This window comes from Terrapene carolina, unplaced genomic scaffold, assembly GCF_002925995.2.
Source record: "Terrapene carolina triunguis isolate 2854851 unplaced genomic scaffold, T_m_triunguis-2.0 Scaffold233, whole genome shotgun sequence".
Taxonomy (NCBI): domain Eukaryota; kingdom Metazoa; phylum Chordata; order Testudines; family Emydidae; genus Terrapene; species Terrapene triunguis.
Window position 1 is genome coordinate 929,649 of NW_020664584.1, and position 21,623 is coordinate 951,271.

The 21,623-nt window shown below is 50.0% G+C and overlaps 1 protein-coding gene across 2 annotated transcripts in view; it reads right to left on the bottom strand.

The window, feature by feature from the left end:
- The window catches only part of SRC (SRC proto-oncogene, non-receptor tyrosine kinase), a 70,932-nt gene that overhangs the window by 33,244 nt on the left and 16,065 nt on the right, over positions 1 to 21,623 (bottom strand). Inside the window, exons 1-2 of one of the 2 annotated variants that reach the window (XM_026656753.2) lie at positions 9,564 to 9,616; positions 4,636 to 4,710 (exon numbers count right to left, since the gene is read on the bottom strand). The gene's annotated coding sequence lies outside the window, so the exon portion shown is untranslated. Of the gene's footprint in view, positions 1 to 4,635; positions 4,711 to 9,563; positions 9,617 to 21,623 lie in introns of those variants that run through there. The other variant, XM_026656752.2, reaches the window with a different exon arrangement.

Sequence of the window (21,623 nt, forward strand, 5' to 3'; positions counted from 1 at the left end):
AGCAGGTAAACAAACCGGCCCGGCCCGCCAGGGACTTTCCCTGAACAGGCGGCGGACTGGCTTTGAGAATCACTGATCTAGGAGACTGCTGTTCCTCATGCTCTGGAATACTTGGCATGAGGAACAGCAGTCTCCTAGATCAGTGATCAGACAGGGAAAGACAGAAACATTCCCTCCTCTTGCCCCCAGTTCAGCCTTTTGTTTTTTCCTACCTCTGTCTCAAGTGATTCAGGTCTCCCGCCATTTGTTCCCATTACTGGATTCTGCCCTGGTAAATTCCATCTATGGGCGAAGGGAGGAGGAGACACGCACAATGCAGGCAGGGCCTAACCGCACTGCTTGTTTTCCACCATTACATAGGCAGTCACAAGTACCCAAGTCGGCTCAGAATTTCCCCTGGAAACAACACTTCCCCAAACGGAAAAAGACTAAGTCTCGTAATATGGTCGGTGTGTAAGCGCAGGGATTTTTCCTAATCATTCTGAGTCACTTTCTTTTAGCCTGGTGAGCGAGTCTCTGAAAGACAGACATAATGGGCCTAACTTAACCGCGCTGTAATGCATTGCAGTGTCCCTTTTCGGAGTCCTGCAAGAGCCTAGTGTCAGAGTATTCACTGGGACTTCCCCAGATCAGTGTGTAGTGGTAGGAGAAGATAGAAAGACCATGGGCCAAATTCTCCCTCGGCTGAAATCACTTACACTAGCAGTGAACTTGGCCCAGACAGAATGACTCCTGGGGAAGACAATGGGCAAAGGGAGTAGGAGGTGGGACTGACACTTTACCGCTCACACAGCAATTGGGTCCCACAGGAGCTCGTGTGTACATCACCACCACAACTCATTGAAATAGGCTTCAGAAAAGGACCAGGCCTTTTACATGAGTAAGACCCGCCCCTGCAGTTGCACTAGCTGGAATACAATTGAACAGGACCAATCATCCTCTTGCTTCAGGAGCCAACCCCCCACCTTTTATCAGAGAACTGGTGTATTGGGGGCGGGAAATGGAGGCCTTCATCTAAAGCACCCAGAAATGGCCACTCATGGCTAGACCCATGGTTACTTGTCACCTCTGGAGATACTTTCTGAGCTGCTTAGGCCCCCACAGGCAGCACAAGTTTTGATGCCCTTGTTTCAGACTCCTGGGGATGTTTCTTTCCCCCGCCCCACGTCCATTCACAAGTGGGGCATGCTACCGCAACCCTACTCTCAAGAGAGTCCTTGTCCATCTGCAGGGACTTCTTTGGGAGAGAGAGGAGTCCTGAACTTTCCCTTCCCCCACCCACTTCGAACCACTGCCCCATGTCATGAGTCCTGCTGGTAGGCTCCAGCTGAGAGCGCTGCCATGCCAGGCTGGCATACCTTGCAGCATCCGTTGGGAAGTCGCCTATGAGAGCAAGAAACTAGTGGCAGCACACTACCTACTGTGGAAGTGTATCAGGCATCTCCAAGTCAGGGACTATCCAAGTAGCCTCTAGACTAGAGGGAGGGCTCCACCCCCAGTACCTTTCACAAGTGCACGGTTTGTGCGTTGGCTTAGAATCCCGAGTGCTGGAAACCCCCACCCCTCCACGGGTTTACCCTTTTGAAAAAGGGATCCTTCAGACTCCTGCTGAATCACAGCGTGCACTGCTTTGAGGAGGCCTAATTTGGCCTCTCGCTCACACAAGCTTCTAGGGCTTTGGCTGCCGAGCTAGAACGCACCGACCAAAAAGGAAGTGCTGTAGGGCACTGCCCTTCGTTATACTGCTCCACTGGAGAGAGGGAAACAACGGCACATACAGGGCCACTGGCCAGGAGACACAGAAGAAAGGTAAGTCAGACACCAGGCTCAGAGTGGGACAGAATTCAGGGGTGTGGAGGCAGAGAGGTGAGCAGCTCAGACCTATCCTGGGGCAGTCCTTCTTCCTTTACTTATGCTACATACGTCCCAAGCTCTCCTCTGCCCTGTGTTCGAGCCTATCCCCTACTCCACCAGCTCAGCACCGCGTACACTGGCTACCCCTACTAATCCAACGGCAGGTCCTCTCTTGGAGCCCAGCCTTCACTGGCAACCCAAACTAGAAGGAGGGGCGACAGAGAGGAGGATTGAATGGCAAGTTCACTCAGGTCAGGTGTGCTTTTTATAATGCCCGATTTGTAAGTCCTATATGAGGGGCAGGCAGCTAGCCCACCCTCCCATCCCCCACTCCCCTCCTCCCAGGAAACCTCCACCTGTTACACTCTGTAGGATCACAGCATAGATAGGGAAGGGCCATCGGCATAGATAGGGAAGAGCCTCAACGTTCCTCATATACCCACTGGCTTCTTAGCAGGCCCAATGCCCACCCCAAGGTAGTGCCCCAACATCACTCTTCCCCCCTGGAGATGCTGCCAAAAACATTTATCTTCCTCCCCTCCCTGTGCAAAACAGAAGTCATAGACTATCAGGGTTGGAAGGGACCTCAGGAGATCATCTAGTCCAACCCCCTGCATAAAGCAGGGCCATTCGCCAATTAAATCAGCCAACAGATTTTTGCCCCATATCCCTAAATGGCCCCCTCAAGGATTGAACTCACAACTATGGGTTTAGCAGGCCAATGCTCAAACCACTGAGCTATCTACCCCCCCCGCCCATGTTGAGTCATCCAATCAACCTTCGGGGAAAGAGCTGTGCCTCTGAAAGAGTGAGAGGCAATGCCAACCCTCCAGCTAACAGTGGCCCATCAAGAACTGGCAGTGGGCAATAAGTTGCCACATTGGCAGAAACCTGACTGCCAACAGCTGGCGGCAGCCACGCTTCCACTCTCAGGCAAGGACAGGGTTAAAATTCCAACCTCTGCCTGCAATCCAGGAGGATTCAGCAGCAGGTTGTGAAAGCAGCTGTACAAGGAGATCTCCAGCCACCCCCTCCTGATAAAACCAGGAGGGTCAATGCCTATTCACTAGTCTAGCAAAGGAATTTGTATTGCTAAAGAGTGGCACAGGGGAGGCCTAGGGGAAAGGAGTTATTAATGACCTGTCCGGGAATGTGCTGTGTACAAAGGTCTCGGGGGTGACTGTGAGAGATCAGACACACTCTGCCAGGAGGGGGAGAGAAAGAATAAGCCACGAAAGAAAAGGGAGGAAAGACAGGCTGGGGGGAGGAAGGAGAGAATACAGCTAGTTGAATCTACTGCCCAGTTAGCCTAGAGCCTCCAGGAGGCTGGCTCCTCCGCTCCCTCTCACAGCTAGTTCCATCTCTTCTAGCCTTGTTAAATGAGTTACTGGGCTTAAAGGAAGCTACCAAGCTGAGACGCTTGTAGTATCAGCCCCAGCAGGAAACAGATATTGGACGCTTCCCTGGGGAGCCTTTAGTCCTAGCCACAACAAGATCAGAACTGTGCCAACTTCAGTGTGGTTGCAGCTGAACATGGCTGCTTTCACCTCATGAGAGAGGCCTTTTGCCTTGTGAGCACGGCACGTTACAGGCAGAGCTTGGGAGACAAACGTCTGCACAGCACCCCGCTCTCTGCACTGGTTTCTAGTACAGTTTTCCAGGCTCCCACTACACCACCAAGGAGACCTGCTTGGATAACTGGAAGCTGCAAAAATGGGTCCAAGCTTCGGGTGCAAGAAGGAAGCTGCCTAAATCATCATCCCCAAAGCCGTTCCTACATCCTGCCTGTATTGCGGTAGCACCTTGGAGCCCCAATCCTGGAGCAGCAGCCCATTGCACTCGGCACCGTACCACACACAGAACAAAAAGATGGTCCCTGCCCCAGAGACTTTACAGCCTGAGCCATCCAGGTTCCAAACCACGTGCAGAGCCATATAATAAGGAAACAGAAAAGCAGATTGTGGGGTGGGAGAGGGAACAAAGTGCTGTCACTTTTCGGGAGAGGGACCAGAATCTGTTGACTTGTACATTTCCTGCCTCCCACGCCCATCCTCCCCCCAAACAAAAACCCTATTGTTTTTCACATCATTTCCCCCAGTTTAAAAGTAAAAACAAACAAACAACGGCAGCACTAGATTGTCACAGGGAAAAACATATTTGTGGTTCCAGTTCACATCTGGTTTGTCAGCGATTAGGATCTCACAGAAGCTTTAATTTGAAAGCTCCCGTCCCCTCTCCACACCAAGGTGAAGTGCAAAAGCGGCCAGCATTCCCAAACGCTTGCTCCTGGCTGATTAGACCTGGTATAAGGCAGCAGGCTTTTCCGCAGCTGGATTAGCACAGAAGGCAAGTTCAGGCATGCAGGAGCTCTCTGATGGTTTCAGCTCAAGGGAAGAAATCACAACGGATGAGTTTGAGGCCATTGGTGGGATGAGTTTAAGGCTTCAGCTGTGTGTCCAACAGGCCAGTTAGAACTAAAAGCATCATGCCCAGTTTAGCACAGCCAGTGGGGTCTGCTCTGGAAGCACCAGCTGATATGGAGACAAACCAAACCAATAGCTGTACTTTTCTCCACAAAGCTTCCACACCTGGCAGGACCGGGTAATGTGCATCATTCCCATGCACTGGGACCAAGTCCACCCAGCGAAAGGTGCCTATTGCTTAGGGATCTAAGTGCCTGAAAGCAGAAGATTTCGGTTTCACTTTGTGACCTGTTGAATAGTCACTGGCAGAACTCTCAGACCCTCTTCTCCCCTCTGCCCAAAAAGGAAAAGGTCTTACCTCGATGTGTCCAGCTACAGCCTTTCTACAGGGGCAGTGTGGCCGTGTGTGAAGTCACCTCAGCTCTTCAGGAATCTGAGACACAAATGAAGTGAAAGGTTACCACAGAGTTCTCAACGTGCTGCTCACTGCATGCCCCATGGGCAGTGCTGCTGCCTGGGCACCTTCCCAGCACAGAGAGCCCCATGCTTGCCGCTTTCAGTACTCCAGCTTGAAATCCGTTTCACACCTCCTCCCTCTACTCCAGCCCTCCCAGGAAGGGGGGCTTCCCATCAGCCTCCCCATCGGGGCAAGAAGAGCTCATGGGAAGGGCTAATTAAACCCAGTGAGGCTGTGATCTCCACCCTCCTCACCTTCCCCAAGAACTTTCTAGCTTGGTGGATCTCTGAAGTCCACAACAGCCAGCCAACATCTGCGTCTCTGATCGGTCATGTGTAAAGAGGGGGCGATTCTCTGCTCCACTTAATCAAATCAACAGGGTAAGGAAGGGGAGGTTGTCAGTGGGCAGCCCAGGGCTATCCAACCGAGCTTGCGCCTGACTGGGTATCTGAGTCGTCACCAGTGTGAGAAATTGCTCCCTGCGTGAGCTAGGTGGACCAGCGCAGTACCCAGAGCTGCTGTGTCTCTTCCAAGGAATTGTGGGTTTCATCTCAGAGGGTTTAGACACAGATCCAACCCCACCCCCCAAGTAGCCTGCACAGATCAGCCTGAGCAGCCCTGTGCACGGATGTAGGTTTCCTACTGGGCTGGCTGGGCGAGGACATCATAGTGCTTGTGAGAGATGCCGCAAGTCCTGCCCCCAGAGAGAGCACAGGGACAACACAGGTAGTGGCAGAGCAGATAGGCCCAATATGCCATCCAAAACATCCCAAAATCCCCGGGTGAACTGGAGGCTCAGGTTTTAACTGGTTTCTACCACCTAGGTTCCATTTCTTGAGCATGCTCAGGCTCTTGGACCCCTTTCAGCTGAATTTCTTCTAGTCTGAAAGCAAATCCTTTCAGAAGTGTCACCAGTACTCTCACTGACATGATGTGGGTCCAATCACATCATTGCCACACAGGTCACTCCTTGGAGTAGTTATTAGTTGGAGTTCCACCTTCAGAGAGTTATTCCTCTAACCCTCACCCCCAACAGGGGCACAAGGAGTTAAAAAAAAAAAATCCACTAAGTCACTCATTTTGTACTTCTATAGCAGCTTTCAGAGGCTCCCAAAGCACCACACACACACACACACACACACACCCCTTCAATCCACGGGCGGGGGTGGGGGGGAAATATACCGAGAACATATATGCTACCCTGAAATGTAGCCACTTCTGGGATGAACGCCGCAGCTATAACAATGCTCAACAATTTAAGGCTTAGTGGAGGTACAACACCACTACCTATTTGAAAATTCAGGGGAAACTCAGACTATAATTACTGAATTTGGGGGTTAACTAGGGCATCTCGAGCAACATCCTTACTCTTAAACTGCTGTGGGATCATTGATCACGAGAAATGGCCAGGCCCATGATTTCACATTTCATCCAAATGACAAAACCTGTATCAAAAAAAATCTAGTGTAGACAAAGCCACAAAGTGCCATTGATGTTAGCAATGGTGGGTGAACTAGAATAGATCAGTCACTGGTGTATTTACCACAGTATCATCTAACTTGGCTCAGAGCTGGGCTCAATACCAGTGGCTGCCTGTACCTTTTACCTGAGAACTCCCACCAGCAGAGCTGCACAGGTCAAAGGTTTTAGAAAGAATCAGTGTAGACAGGGACCAAATGAGAGCACACACTGCTTCTGAGCATCTAAGATTGCCTTTGAGATCTTCCATCAAAGACCTGACCCAGCCCCTGCTTAGCTTGAGAATTAACAGGATCCCAAGATAAGGGGGTATAGCAAAGGCTAAAGTTGTGGGGGGAGGGGAGGGTGTTTTTTTTTTTTTTTAATATTCTGTTGCACTGGGGTGGATATGAACAATGGATTTTATTGCCAGGATCTATGCAGACCCAGCCAACCAAACATCTCCTCTCAGTCCCACTGGGGTATGTTGGCTGGCAGTTTCTGAGTACATTGCTTAACATGCAGCAGATGCGCTACAGTGCAGTTTGATATCCCTCCCTTCTCCCTGCTAATAAGTTTTGCCACTATTTTTAGTGAGGTTGATTAGAAGAACAAGCAGCATTTGACTGACAGCTCTCTAAGACAGAACAGTTTGTAATTCGTACTTGACTAATATTTGCTAAATGTAATTGCACAGCGGGATGCATGGATTTCAAGTTACAGTCTCAACTCAGGATTGCAGTACATACAAATAAGATTCCCTTCCCACACCCATACTCCACTGCATTTGACAGGTCTACGGAGGCTGCATCCCTTGGCTCTGTCTGATTCTGTTAGAGCCACAGTGAAGTTCTGGAAAGGGAATCTTCCTAGTTGCATTTTTTTTGGCTGATGCTCAGTATTTGAATTTCACTGTATTTAGCAAGATGGGTGACTAGTCTGAATCACATTTTAAAAAAAAAAAAACCCTCATGGCTTGAGCTGATCAGCATGTCTGATCAGATGAGATGCTACCAGTGAATGAGGGGATATTAAAAAAATTCCACCAAGACACAGAAGAAAAAGCATCCATGGGAAAAGAGATGGATTACAGGTCTGGTCGGGAAGATAGGCAAGGTAGTAACAATTCAGGCACTGGACTAGGACTGTAAAGATTTGGAGTGAAGTCCTAGCCCCACTGAAGTCAGTTGGGCCAGGATGTCATCCTGGGTTCTATTCCAATCTCTGCCACCGACCTGCTGTGTGACCTCTGGCAAGTTACTTCCCCCTCAGTTTCATACCCACCTACCCTATGTCTCTTGGCTGGATTGTTAGCTCTTTGGGGCAGGGGCTGCCCCTCACCAAGTCCATACAGTGCCTCTAGGTGCTCCTGTGGTACACAATATTACTAAGGGTGGGAGGATGGCAAAGGAAGGAAAGAAGTTACAGGAGGTAATATTGAAAACCCTAGACAAGCTGTACAACACCTCCTGCCCCCAGCACTGCTGAAGCCTCTATATGAGCACGTAAGCATTGCCTACCCTAGCTTTCCGGGGTCTCTCTCTGTTTGGCATCAGCCACAGTGGGAAGTGTTTGGGAAGTTTGTCTACCAGGCTAATCATGTTCTGGAAGTGGACACCCTTAGGGCTCTAACTCCTGGGTTAGGTGGGCTCACCCCAGGGCAGATGGTAACACCTTTTCAGAATTTCCCTCTTGCTAACATTGCACTGTCCACTTTTTACAGGTCAGGTTGGAGGTGTAGAAACAATTTTTGCACCATCCTGTCCGGGGATTTCGAGAAATTATGGACTCTTCTTTAAGCTCAGCAGAAGCCAGTGTATAGAATATTGCTGCCTGCATCTATGGTGCCAAGTGACAAAAGCCCATCTCAAGATCTCAAAGCACTGGAAAGCCCTCCCCACCCGCTTTAAAAAAAAAAAAAAAAAAAAAAAACAGAAGGGGACACAGAGGCAGTGAAATGACTTGCCCAAGGTCACACACTACATCAGTGGCAGAGTTGGGTTCAGATCAGCACTCAAGGACCTTGAATTCCAGCCCAGCACCTCTCTACCAGACCATGCCACAGATGCAAGTTGGTCTATGTTGAACTTGAAAGACCTCCATTCTAATTAGGGATGGTTGATAAGCAGAGCAGTACAGGTCTGTCGCATCTTACGCTGGGGTTACGTTCCGCAGTCAGCGCGTAAAGCGAAAATCGCGTATAGTAAAAATTACATTGAGTGTAATGGCGGGCGAAATCGTCCGCACTACAGGTACAGTATTAAAATAGTTATTTTTCTCTTTTTTTTGTTTTTGCCGACCGCGTAAAGCTGAAATTGCGCATGTTAAATGCGCGTAAGATGCGACAGACATTTTAATACTGTACCTGTAGTGCGGGCGATTTCGCCCGCCATTACACTCAATGTAATTTTGACTATACGCGATTTTCACTTTATGCGCTGACCGCGGAACATAACCCCAGTGTAAGATGCGACAGACCTGTACTAACAAGTAACGCATGCACGTCCCTAGCACCTTCCACCCAAGGATCTTAAGCACTTCAAACTAACGGATTAGTCACCACCACCAGGTTTAAGCATGATCCCCATTTCGCACAGAAATCTACTGAGGCACAGACGGGTTAAGAGACTTGCCCAAGATCACAGTAAAGCAGTGATGGGGCCAGGATTAGAACAGGCAGTTGCCCAACTCGAGTCTTGTGCTCTAACCAGACAGACAACCATGCTGCCACCCTGCTTGGCATTAAGTCATCAGAGCCTGCTCTGCCCATCTTTACTCTGCCAAATAGTGGCAGCTTGCAATCCCCTCTTCAAGAGGCTTAAAACGGCCAGCTCCCATAGACACTGTTGGAGGGACAGGAGAGAAGCGAGATACCAAATAGCGAAGGCGTTTGTGATCCATGAGATCTGCCCTTTCCTTGGAGCTTTGTAGCATTTTCCAGCAGCCAAGAGGAACGTTTCCCAAATATCCAGTTCCAGGTTTTCACCACAGCTCTTCCCTCCATCCACTACCCTCCGCCCACCCCAAGCTGTGGCACTGATTAAGGCCAAACAGACGGGAGGGAGCTGGAGGGGGAAGCGATGGATAAGCTGAGACATGCAATTCCTGCCCTCAGGAGACAGAACAAGACAGATCTTAGCAAATGGCCTCCACCCCCCCAAAAAGCAATTAAAAACAAGGCACTCAGCTGCATAGTTCAGCTTGGTTCAGATCATGGTGCTTAGACAGCATTTCCTCCCGCCCGCCCCCCGGCTTCATCCACGGCAAATCTGGAAAGCTGTGGGGTTGTTAATTGAATGAGCCACAGGGTGTGAAAAGAAAGCGTTGGCATATGGAGAGTAAAAATTAACTATTGGGGAATGCCTCCAGACCTGGCCAGCGCTGCTTCCACTCCTTTGGATCGGCCAGCCCCCGGAGGCCCCGGAGCGGGCGGCGTTTCGGTTTGTGCTCTGCATCCCATCTGCGAGCCCATCGCCGCATTTGTTCTAGAGAGATTCCGTACACGTGGCTCGGAGCCTCCCGCCAAGGAGAAGGGCGCACCGAGCTAGCGCCTGTATCGTGCGCTCCCCTCCGACAGAGTCAGGACAGGCCCGGGAAGGGGAAATGGTGGAGAGGGCGAGAAAAAGAGCCCTTTGAAGTGAAGGCATCACTATCAAATCCATGGCCATTAGCTAGGTGTGTTGTGGTAGCACCTAGGAGTCTCAATCATGGTCCAGGACCTGCACGAACATGGACAAGGCAGTCTCCGCCCCAGAGAGCTTGCAATCCACTGCTAAGACAAGAGACCCCAGGCAGATGCAGACACAGGGGAACCTAGAAGTTCTGGTGTGCAGCATGCTGACAATGGTCATCGGTGGGGTCAGAGCCTCCTGCTCCAAAGCAGAGCCCCTGCCACCTGAACCTAGGGGAATCTCCACTAGCTGGTAACAGAATGGGGCCTATGGCAAAGTCCAGAGGGCAGCAGTCTGCACTCACACACTACAGCATGTATTCATCACAGGGGCAAGAGGCTGGCTAGGTGCCTACGAGTCTCATCTGGTGCCTCCTACGGGACCCACGGGTAAGAGAGAATTTCCCTCACAAGTTGAGAGCCACCCCACGGTGGGGCAATGAAAGGGAGAGTCTCCCAGCAGTTCATACCGAGCCAGGATCTCCTGCCCCGAATTCCCCCTGGAGCTGCTACCCCAGGAGTTGAAAAGGGGCAAGAGAATGACCCCAGTGACTTACGTCTCCCTTGGCAGAGCAACACTTCGCCAGCTGCAGCCCGAGGAAATCCAGCTGCATTGAAGCCAGTCTGTCTCCTTGAGAAAGACTCGCCCACCCACTGCTCCCGAGTAGAGAGGCTCCTTGTACCCAAATATCTCAAGGCCAGAGTGCTATCAGTGTGGCTTTTACAGCTTTCCAGACTGGTGGAGGAGGGGAAGCGGTCTCCTTTCCAGAAGGGAGAAGGAGAGAGACACCCACACACCATGTTACCAGACCAAGATCTGGAGATACCACATTCTTGTTTCTGTTACAGGAAAGCAGAGGCCTTGGCAAATAGTGTCATCTACAAAGCAAAAGTCCCAAAGCCCTAGGAATGGTGGGGCTCAGGCCCCATAAAGGATGAGATCATGCTCCTCCCCTTGGAGTATTGTACTTAGAGCAGCGCACTAGGCTGGAGGTGTGAATCCTAGCACTAGTACGCGGATCCTATGCAGAGCATGAAAATCCCCTCTCCTCTCCTCATTACTGGCAAGTTCAACCCGTGCCTTCAGCCTGTGCAGAACTGAAGCTTTCTGCTAACCAAAAGTCCAAGTTTCTAGCCCCTCTGGGTGGCAGGGACACTTTATATATGGGAGCCAAGTGTGAACGGATGCAGTGTTGCCTTCCTGAGTCAGCAGATAAGCAGCTCTAGTGCCTCTGCTGCAGCCTGGGAAAGCTCTGAGCAGCAGCAGCAGAGTGAAACCGTACCAATGTCTTGCTGTTTTCATGGCTGCTGTTCAGAAGAACCCTGTAGTAGGCAAAGGGTCAGTTCCACTTGGAAATAAACACCCAGCAGTAGCTGAAGCAGGCACTGGAGAGGACCTCTAAAATGCCACTGCATTAGCAAAGACACTGCCTATTACAGCAGCCAGGAGGCAGGGGAGGTGGGGGGAAATAGAGATGGGGAAACCCTCTGCTCTCCCCAGTGCCGAGGAGATCAGGGAATGAAACGACCCTCAACCTTTCCAGTTGTTGGGAGACAGCTGGGAGGGGAGGAAGCTTTTGAGTCAACACACATCTGCTAGCCCCAAAGAGGATGGAGGCCCCAGTCAGGTCCAGGGCCAGCACCCTGGTAAGAACCACAGCATCTCCCTCTTTTCAGTAGTTTTTTTGTGAGGAGATGGAGAGAAAAAGGGAGACTTCTCACAAGGGCAGTGATTGCCCCTGGATAGAGCTGGTTGGGAATTTGACAAACCCCTCTTCACTGAAGAGCGTCACACTGAAACTGACCGTGTTTCACAAACAAATAATCAGGTGACGTGGAAAAACCTTTTGGAAAGAGCTTCAAGGTTGGAAAACATCAGAATGGGAGACTTTGACAAACAGCTTGGTTTTCGATGACTTTTTGTTTTGAAACTTCAGTAAATTAGACAAAAAAAATCAAAACTGAGATGTTTTTATTGATCCAAATTAAAAGCTTATTTTTGGATTTTCAGTGCGAGGTTGAGTTTTTGTCCCAAATTTGGATGGTCTCAGATATCTCAAGATGTTCACAGGATGGGAAAATAGTTTCCAGCCCAGCTCTACCCCAGTACAGTAGGCTCTGGCTAATAGGGGCTAATTTGGTTAACTGATGTCTGGGAAGTTTTGAGCACTGATCAGATGGCTGTAATACTAAAGTCACATACTGTAATACTAAAATTAGAACAGTTGCATCCTCCTATCTCCCCATCCCTGGGATGGGAGGTGGGGAAAGAACAGGGTGCATGGCTCCTAGCTAGGCCCTGTTCAGAGCCTAATTCTGAAGGCAAATACAGTCAGTCAAACTGAGACAGGCTTTCCCCTTTAATGGTTTGCAAGACCAGAGGTTAATAAATTCACCTGCTTCATGCCAGACTAAGAAGTGGATCTTTTAGGCTGGCAAGAGGGACAGAAGAGACTATGGCTATGTCACACTACAAGCGCTATGTAGACATTTCCTACATCGCAGAAGGGGGTTTTACTGTCACTGTAAGTAATCCATCTCCCTCAGTGGCGGTGGCTAGATGAATGGAAGAATACTTCCATTGATCTAGCCACATCTATGCTGGGGTCCAGGGCAGCATAGCTCTGGCTCTCCGGAGTGTGAATGTGTCCGTCCCCCCCGCACCCTGGAACGACATAGCTAGGTTGATCTAAATTTTAAGTGTAGTCCAGGTCTCCATGCAAGAGCGAGTGAAAGTACAAGTCTTACACATCAGAGAGTCTGAGGCAATAGAGATTTGGGGGGGGGGGCGCAGGAGAAGGGAGAAGAGAGAAAGTATTTCTCACCCACACTCTCAGAGTGCTTGAACTATACAAGAGAGAGTTCCAAATGTTGCATGGCTGATCTCGTCTATTCCATCTCTAAATCTTGAACTTTTGCCTGTTTGGGTCTCAGTCCTCACAGAAGAGGCCAGAAGAGAGAATTGCACGGAGCAACTCTAGCCTGTCAAAGTGGAACGGGTGTAATTAAAGGGCAGGATTTCCGATTACAGGTGGGCATGGTGCCAATCTCCCCAGTGCAACTCTTGCAACATCCAAGGCAGTGGCTCCAAGGGAACAGACATTTTTATGTCTTCTGGTCTTGCAGTCCATTTGTTAGGGGGAAGTGCTGCAACTGGAAACTTCCTATCCTGTTTCAGGATGCTGTTGGGATTAACAGATTTCAGCGTCAGTCCCTAACATTTCAGGGTCTCTCACCTGCCACATGAAGACAACCGAGTGCTTGCAGTCAAAGACGCTGGATGGTTCTCAACCAAATGCTCGGATCTAAGCTGCTGCCAAGACCTTTGGGCAAGTTTAGATCCACACTTTGCAACCCATAACCAGGGGAAGGGCCACACTGGCCCCATCACAGTAAGAGACAAGACAGCATGTTAGGTCAAAGGGTTCTCATGCCAGAGTCATCTGTAGAGTTGGTTGTTCCCAACCTCTCTCGCATCATCATGATGGCTAGCTCAGTCCAACAGGAAGGACGGGCCAGTAGTTAATTTGCTGCCTGGGTCTTGGGAGACCTGGTTCAATTACCTGCTCCACCACAGACTTCCTATGTGGCCTTGGACAAGTCATTTAGTCTTGGCGCCTCAGTTTCCCAACATGGGGGGGGGGGGGACTAGCACTGCCCTGCCTCCCAGGGGTATTGTGGGGATAACTACATTACAGATTGCGAGGCGCTCGAGTACTATGGTGATAGAAGATCACATTGCCTTACAGGCCTGATGAGATTCCACTCTGACCTCGTGAGCTGATTGGCAGGGATGCAAATCTGTGCCAAGAAACATTACAAACCAGGCCATGACGGTTCACAGCATGGCCAACCCCAGGCATTCAAAAAAATTCATGAGTCAGGCCCCAAAATACCACAAGGTGTTTAGAGAGGAAAAATTGCTTCTTTCTCTTGGCACATTACAGGCTCAGACCTGAAGGCACTCAGGGCACATACCAGCTTTTCTCCACAACCATAACGGGCTAGAAACTTTATTTTTCAAATGCAAAGTGATTCGGGGAGACTCTGCTGACTCCAGGAGCTAGGGTTTTAAGAACACACCAAACATCACAAAGCCGCAAGGGTGGGCAACCGTGAGTTTAAACAGCCAGTTTCCTTATGAAACCCACCGTTCCCTGTGCTGCTGCCTGGAATGCGAGCTCGGCTTTCAGTAATGTTCAGCAGTTACCCAGCGAAGATGCGAGTGAAGGAACCCCATTCATTACTCATTCATGGCAATGTGGCTTTCCTCCCCCATCCCCCTTAATCCAGCTAAAATTTCTCCAAGATAAAACAAATAGACGGGATGGGGGAATATGGTAAATTACGTTCCTGGAACTGTCTCACCTCTCACAAGACCCAAACTAGTGTATTAAAGAGCCAGCCCCACCCACCAATCCTGTCAGCTCCTGTTAAATTTAAAACCATCTTAATTAAAGCTACATAGCCAAACCTAGCAGGGGCCAATGGGTCACGGAAAGGAAAGGGATAATTAAATTAACAAGCAAATTCACTCCATCCCCTCCCCCATGGAGGGAAAAAGAGGGGCATTCAGAAATGGGAAGGAATTAAATGCCTTAAAAAAAATAAACCTGAAGATTGAATCAAGAGTTTTGGACGCTTTATCTGACTAAGCAAACCGTGAACACAAACACACACAAATCTGCATATTCAGGCAGCAACAGATTGGAATCTTCCTCTATTGCATGAGCATGTGTCGTCTTTGTAGGTTCTGGGCCAATCCTGGCAATTATTTTGGCTTGTCGAGTAAGTTATGAAACTACTTGCCTAGGCGGGCAGGGTTCCATAGAAGTGATCTGTAAACACCCAGCACTGACTGCAATTGGCAGAGGCCCAAGTGAAAACAAGAGGCAGGGAAACGTGCACTATCCTCCTCTGGAGGAGGGCTCCTTTCCCAGCAGGAATTTGCGGAATGAGAGTCCCAAAGCATGGGCCAGGTGCGTAAGACTGAGAGGGAGAGGAAAGGGTTTTGAGTGGCTCATAGGAGTTTTATTGTACACAATATTGCCAAGCCCATACAAGCAAAGATTATTAGCTCAGACTCTAAAGATCATGACATTTAAAAAACCTGGGGGGTGCTTTGCGCTTTTTGAGCCCTTAGGGGTTAGAATCCAAGCAGGGATTGCAAGGGGCATCTAGTTTAACCCCCTGCCAAGTTGCAGGATTTATTGTGTCTAAACCATTCAAGACAGATGGCTATCCAGCTTCCTTTTGAAAACCTCCAATGAAGGCGCTTCCATGACTTCCCTAGGCAGTTTGTTCCAGGGTTATATTTTGAGCTTTACTCCACAACCATGCAGGCTAGACTTTTTAGGGATTTGGGGGGCGGGGGGGGGGGGGCAGGTATGGAACACGAGATTCCCAAATCCCTTGACGCGAGGGGCTGGGTGTTGTGTTTTTTGTTGTTTTTTTTTTTTAAAAAGAGCTCTGAGTGGCTGGGGCTTGTACAAAAGGGCTGTGCACACCTGGGAAGCAAGGATAAAGGGGACAGCCGGAGCCCCGCCATCCCATTCCCTCACCCCCCCCCCCCAAAAAAAAAAACAAAAAAAAAACACTGTCGGGGGAGAGGGGAAGAAATATCTTCAGCCTCTCTCTCGAGATAGGGGCAGTGTCACTCCCTGTCACAGTGGCAGGGCAGCTGACACAGGCCCGGGATACAGCGACAGCCGTCTGTCAGTGCCTCTGTCTCTCTCCCCCCATCCCAGGGCTGGGAGCTAGGGATCTGGCAGCTGTTGATGCAGGGGAGGGACCAATCGGGTCTCTTTCTGAGCCACAATGTCTGCTTGCAAAAATCCCAGACGTTGCTCTTATTTGAAAAATCCACCCGGCCAGAGGATCAAAAAAGAGGCAATGTCCAGGAAAACTCGTATGTCCGGTAACCCCACCCGAGCCCTTTGCCTCTGAAAAAAATCAAGCTCCTTTAAAAGGAACCTGAAGTTGGGCCCCCAAAGTCATTTTTGAAAATTTAGGACAGGGTTTATAAACCCCACAAGTGCCAAGGAGTGTCACCTAACCAGGGAAGCTGCTGTATTGCGCACAGCTGTTTGGAGCGATGCTGTGGGAGAGCTCACAACTACGACACTCGGAGCAGAACGCTAGGTGAGAGAACTTGTCAGGATCAGAGAGCACCGAGCACGCACCCTGCATTGCCAGTGCCAGTCCCCTATGTTAAACACAGCGATACAGGCCATCTTGATGTTTGTGATCATCTTGAGTGACGTGTGGCTGATTCCCACCTCAGACACCTGACTCCCCAGCTTTTTAAACAGGCCTTGCCCAGACTTGCTGATTCTTCTTTGTACTTCATGCTGCAATCAGCAACGGGGGGGGAGGGGGGGAATATAGGGGTTTTTTTAAATGGGTAAATACAACTGACCCCAAAACTCTGTGGCAGCGGGGAACCAGCCCCTACCCCCAGATTATTCCCTGTAGGGGAGAAAGCCAGACAGACAGTAATGCTACCCCAGCTCTGTCAATACACCTGCAACGGGCCCACCCCTGGGCCGAGCTAGCCAGTCTCGCTACACTGGAGATCCAGTTACATTAGGAAAATTATGTGCTGCTGCTGACAATGGTTGTCAGCCACAGACACCCTGCCTACCCATCTCCTCAGGCGGGTGCTGAAAGCAGCCTCTAAATTGCTATTGTAGACATAACCAATCCATTCTCAGAGAGCATTAACCACCACAACACAAAGTCCATTAAAAAGAGTACACAAAGATCCAGCCCATCCATGCTAGCCCCCGAACCATTTCCTACCTTATTTGAGGGGGGAGACCACAAGGAGAGCCTTTGCTAATGAACAGTCAACACCAGACTACTTTTCTAGCACAGACAGGGCATGAAGCCACTGGGGTTGACTTGTGGCAGATAACCACTTTGCACTATGGAAGCCTTCCATTTCATGTTGGTCTTACTCTGGGATATGAATTCAGATCTGTAGATGCAGGAGGCTAGTGTATTAGCCTTGTTTATCCAGTCCCACCCAAGGAGAGACACCGATATTCTGCAGTCTTGTATAGTCACCACACAGACCACGGTTCTTCCCTCCTTAGTCAGTTGCCACCCACACCCTTTAGAAGCAGTCCTTTTGCCACTGTGAAGTGCATACAGGCAGATTAGAGACCACAGGAGATTCCATGACAGGTAGAAAACAAGCCTTACTGGAATTGCTTATAACATATGCAAGTACATCCAACCCTCACCTAGAGCAGCCACTGAGTCTCTCCCCCTCCTCGTAAGAGCCACCATGCTGGTCAGACCAATGGTCCTTCTAGCTCAGTATCCTGCCTTCTGACAGAGGCTGGTGCCAGATGTTTCAGAGGGAATGAACAGAAGAGGGCAGTTGAGTGATCCATCCCATCATCCAGTTCCAGTTTTGGTGGTCAAAGGCTAGGGACGCTCAGATCATGGGGTTGCATCCCTGAGCATCTTGGCTAATAGCCATTGATTGACCTATCCTCTGTGAACTTATCTAATTCTCTTTTGAACCCTTTGGCCTTCTGTGAGAGGACCTCCCCTCTTATCCCATGACTGCTTAGTTTGCTTAAGAGCCTTTGGTGAGGGACCTTGTAAAAGTTCAAGTATGCTATATCCACTGGATCACCCTTGTCCACATGCTTGATGATTCCCTCAGAGAATTGTAATAGATTGGTGAGGCGTGATTTCCCTTTACAAACCCATGGTGACTCGTCCGACACATCATGTTCATCTGTGTCTCTGACTGAAACTACAGTGAAAAACAGATTTATCAGTTTGCCTAGTACTGAAGTTAGGCTTATCAGCTTGTAACTGGCAGGATCACCTCTGGAGCCTTTTTAAAAACAAAAAAACAAAACCCGACAGTATTACATAGGTATCATCTGGTACAGAGTCTGATTTAAGTGATCGGTTACAGTAGTTTTGCAATTTCTATGTGAGTTCCTTCAGAACCCTTGGGTGAATCCCATCTGGTCCTGGTGACTTATTACTGTTGAATTTCTCTCCTTTCAACAGAGTTCAGAGAGACCGATGGATGGAACGCTGGAGCTAAAGAGCAATGAAACAGTGGAAGCTAGGCCCTTGTGCCACTCAATGGCCCTTTGTGCACTTAACAAGGGGCTTGAAGATGGAAGGTTTGATGGAATGGTTTTTGAAGGGGGAAGAGAGGCCCCTGGGGTCTCTATGAGCCAAGGTGCGGAGACTGAGCCCCTCATAATCTGTAGAGGATTGAGTCAGTGATCACTAAAGGGAATCCAAGCAGCTGGCTGCTGCAGGGTTTACAGGAAAACAAGCCATAAACTCTGCCTGCTTTCAGTTGTACCAGGTCAGGGCGGCAACACTAACACATTTTCACAGCAAACAGCCAAGCTCCACTGAAATGGCCCCCTAGGTGTGAATGTAGAGACTGCGTTTCCCCTCCAGGGGGCTATGTATAACACCGACAGACCCTGGTCATCGGCAGGCAGGATCGAACCTGGGACCTCTGGAGCTATATGCATGAGCCTCTACTGCATGAGCTAAAAGCCATATAGCCTTTAGCTAAGGCTCTAGAGCAGACTCATTAATCTCGCTCTCTAAATGGGCTCATGGGACAGAACACCACACCCAGCAGGTGTGTGGGTTATATATGCAAAGTGCATGCAGCCATGCAAGCTCTTTGCAGACACCAGCTAATCTAATCCACACAACACCCACACGTGTGAGCCAGACACAACTGGATGCCACATAGGCGGGGAAGATTAAGAGTAGGTGACGAGGTCTGCAATAGGGAGGGAGAAGAAAGAGGCTTTGCAGGGTGAGACAGTTACTAGGCACGGATTTGTGGGGGTAGGGAAGGTGGGGAGTGGGGATTTCCCCATCACCAAGCCAAGCAGTCTTTGGGCTTGAACCAGGAAGGCTGTACAGCCACAAGCTTTGCTTGGAGTTCCAGGTTTGGCCACACGACTGAACAATTTCAACACAAAGCCAGGTGAAACTCGGCTGGCCACTTTGGCCAAGCCAGGAGTTATTTCAGGGTTCTGAAGTGAAACCTGCCAGCCAGCCCAGTGATCCACAAGGATCTGAGTTTCACCTGCCTCGCGACATTCTGAAGCAGTCCCAGTTTCCTGCAATTCACTATGAAAACATTTTGCAGGATTCTGCAAAGCCCAGCTGCCTGGGAACAGCTGACGGGCCAGCAAAGCTATCTTTAAAGAGCATCATCTCAGGAGACAGGCTTTAGCAGCCAGGAATGGGAAGCTATAAACCTGTCTAAGAGCAGCTCTGGAACGCCAGGAACAGAAGCGGCCCATTCAGACCACCAGAGAGCACAGGCGCCAGATGAAAAGCAGTGGGTCCTGCACTCAGGATCCTGTAGTATGTAGCTATATTTAGAAAAACCTCCATTTTGTTCTTGTTTCTCTTCTAGCCATTTCCTTTCCCCAATTTTTGCCTTCCTAATAATAAGCTCCTATTCCCCATGTCTTCACTCCTTCAAGGGCCTGCCCAGCTCCTGTCACACCTCAAGCAGATGGTGCAAGCCAGTAATGCCAAGGATACCACAAGCTTTCCAGGAAGAACAAGAGTGTGACTGGAAAACACACAAACCCAGAGGAAAAGCAGGAAATGTGACCTGGGACCTTTAGCCCCAATGACATGTTGGTTACTGCAGCGTCATTAGTCCAGTGCCAGAGGGGAGGGTTGAGGGTAGATGGCTTTAGAGCCTCCGTTACTGAGCTTTTCCTACCCAGTTGGTGTTGATTTTGGAGTGAGGAGGCGTCTCACCTCTGCTTCAAGTTCCAACCCCTTCACACTAGGTGAAAGGGCTAGAGAAGCATCAAGGGGCTCAAAAAAGTCTCCGAGCTGGCTAGGCAAGGATTCTCCCAGTGAGGAGCTGCAGCGGTCAGCCTTCCAAGGATATCCTTGCAAGCCCTGGCCTAGGGAAATGCAGCACTGTTGAGATTCTGAGCAGCTGAATTCTTAGGGCAGTCCAGGAGTAGTCCACACTGCACACAGGACACCCCTCTGTCTCAGATACCAATGGGCACTCTTGTTGGCAGGCTACAGGTAGGCTGGGTCCTGGAGATGGGGCTTTCCTCTCCCATAAGCAGTCCTTATAGGGCAGGGCTAAGGCGCACATATGGGTTGTGTCTGGGGAGGGAGCCCCTCCCAGCACCTGTTCTAAGAGAAAACCACAGATCTCAGGACTCAGATTTTGGCACTCTGTTCCCTTTAGAAAAGTGGTTCTCAAGCTTATTTGATCAGGCTCCCCCCTTCTTTGTGTGTCTGCAGTCAGTCATTCAGCCCCCCCCCCCCCCACCTCAAAGTACATAGACCACCACCCAGCACTGAAGGCAGTGCCATGCCAGCAGCAGCACAGAAGTAAGAGTGGCAATGTGAAAAGTGCTATTTGTCAATATAACTTTTCACAGCTGACTTAGCGCCCCATTGCCACCTTTACTTCTGCGCTGCTGCTGCCACCCCAGGGCAGATACCCAAAGCCCCTCCACCTCCCGGTGAAGGAATGGGATGGTGGGGCTCTAGCTGTCCCCTTTATCCTTGCCCCCCAGGTGTGCAAAGCCCTTCTGTACAAGCCCCAGACACCCAGAGCTTAAAAAAAAAAAAAAAAAAAAGCAGCGCGCACACCTTATGCCTCCCTTGACACATTCTGGTGCCTCCCTTGAGATGCCCACCCCATAGTTTGAGAACCGCTGTTTTAGAAGAAGAAATCTCTTGGTCACCATTCACACCAGAGAGAGCACACTTCCCTGGCAAGGCGTCCCATCCCCCTCTCCCAAGAGCGGACAAGTGTCACAGATAGCAGACCCATGTTTTGGCACTTTCTACCAGTGGGCCCATCAGTTTTCCCAGCCCTCCTGTAAACATGCCCATCAGCAGGCTCCAGAAAGACTGTCAACTCAAGGTCGAGAGAGGAAATAAGAACATGAGTGGAAGCTTTGAGTTTAATACCGGTCCTTGTGGCACATGGGGAAACTGCTGAAGCTCCAGTGAGCTGTACATGCTTGAGTGAGGTAACAGACGTTCACTTGGAAGTGGGGAGAGGGCTGGGGAGCAAATCCAGATGTAGGTTCCAAGCAAAGCGAGTTCAGTCATCCCAGCCCAGCCCACAGCAGAGACACCCCCTGACCCCCAAACTTCACCAGCCAAAATAGGGCCAGGCAAGATCCAGGGACCTTTCCTTCCTGCCACTTCCCTTGTCCTTCAGGCCAGGGTGTGCCTGCAAGCAAGACAGCACAGGGAAGTGTGCACTGCAGCTGGGTCAGCTGCACCACCAGGCCTGGGGATTTCAAAATAAAACAGAAGCACTTTCAGTTTCTGGCCATGGAAGTCCCTTTGCTGCCAGCGGCACTAGTTCACTAAGCAAGAATCTCACACGTGTGTGAAAAGCCAAGAGAAGTAACTCCATTCAGTGCAACCCACATCATTTTAGCTGGTGTCCACCGATTATGATTAGCATAACAAATCATCTCACTGTACTCTAGTGCTCCCACTTCCCCTGGCTGTCCGTATCCACCTGCTGTCTTGTTTAGACGCAGACTGTCAGCTCTTTGGGGGCAGAAACGGTCTTTTCGTTCTGTGTTTGTACAGCACCTAGCACAAGGGGGTTCCGATCCCCAGTTAGTGCCTCTTGGTGGTACTGTAACAATATTCCCTTCCTAGGGAGGGTGTTCAGTTGCAGAGACCTCTTCCGCCCCCTTGCTCCTCCCAGGGAGTTGTGTGAACAGCGAAGCCCATGGAA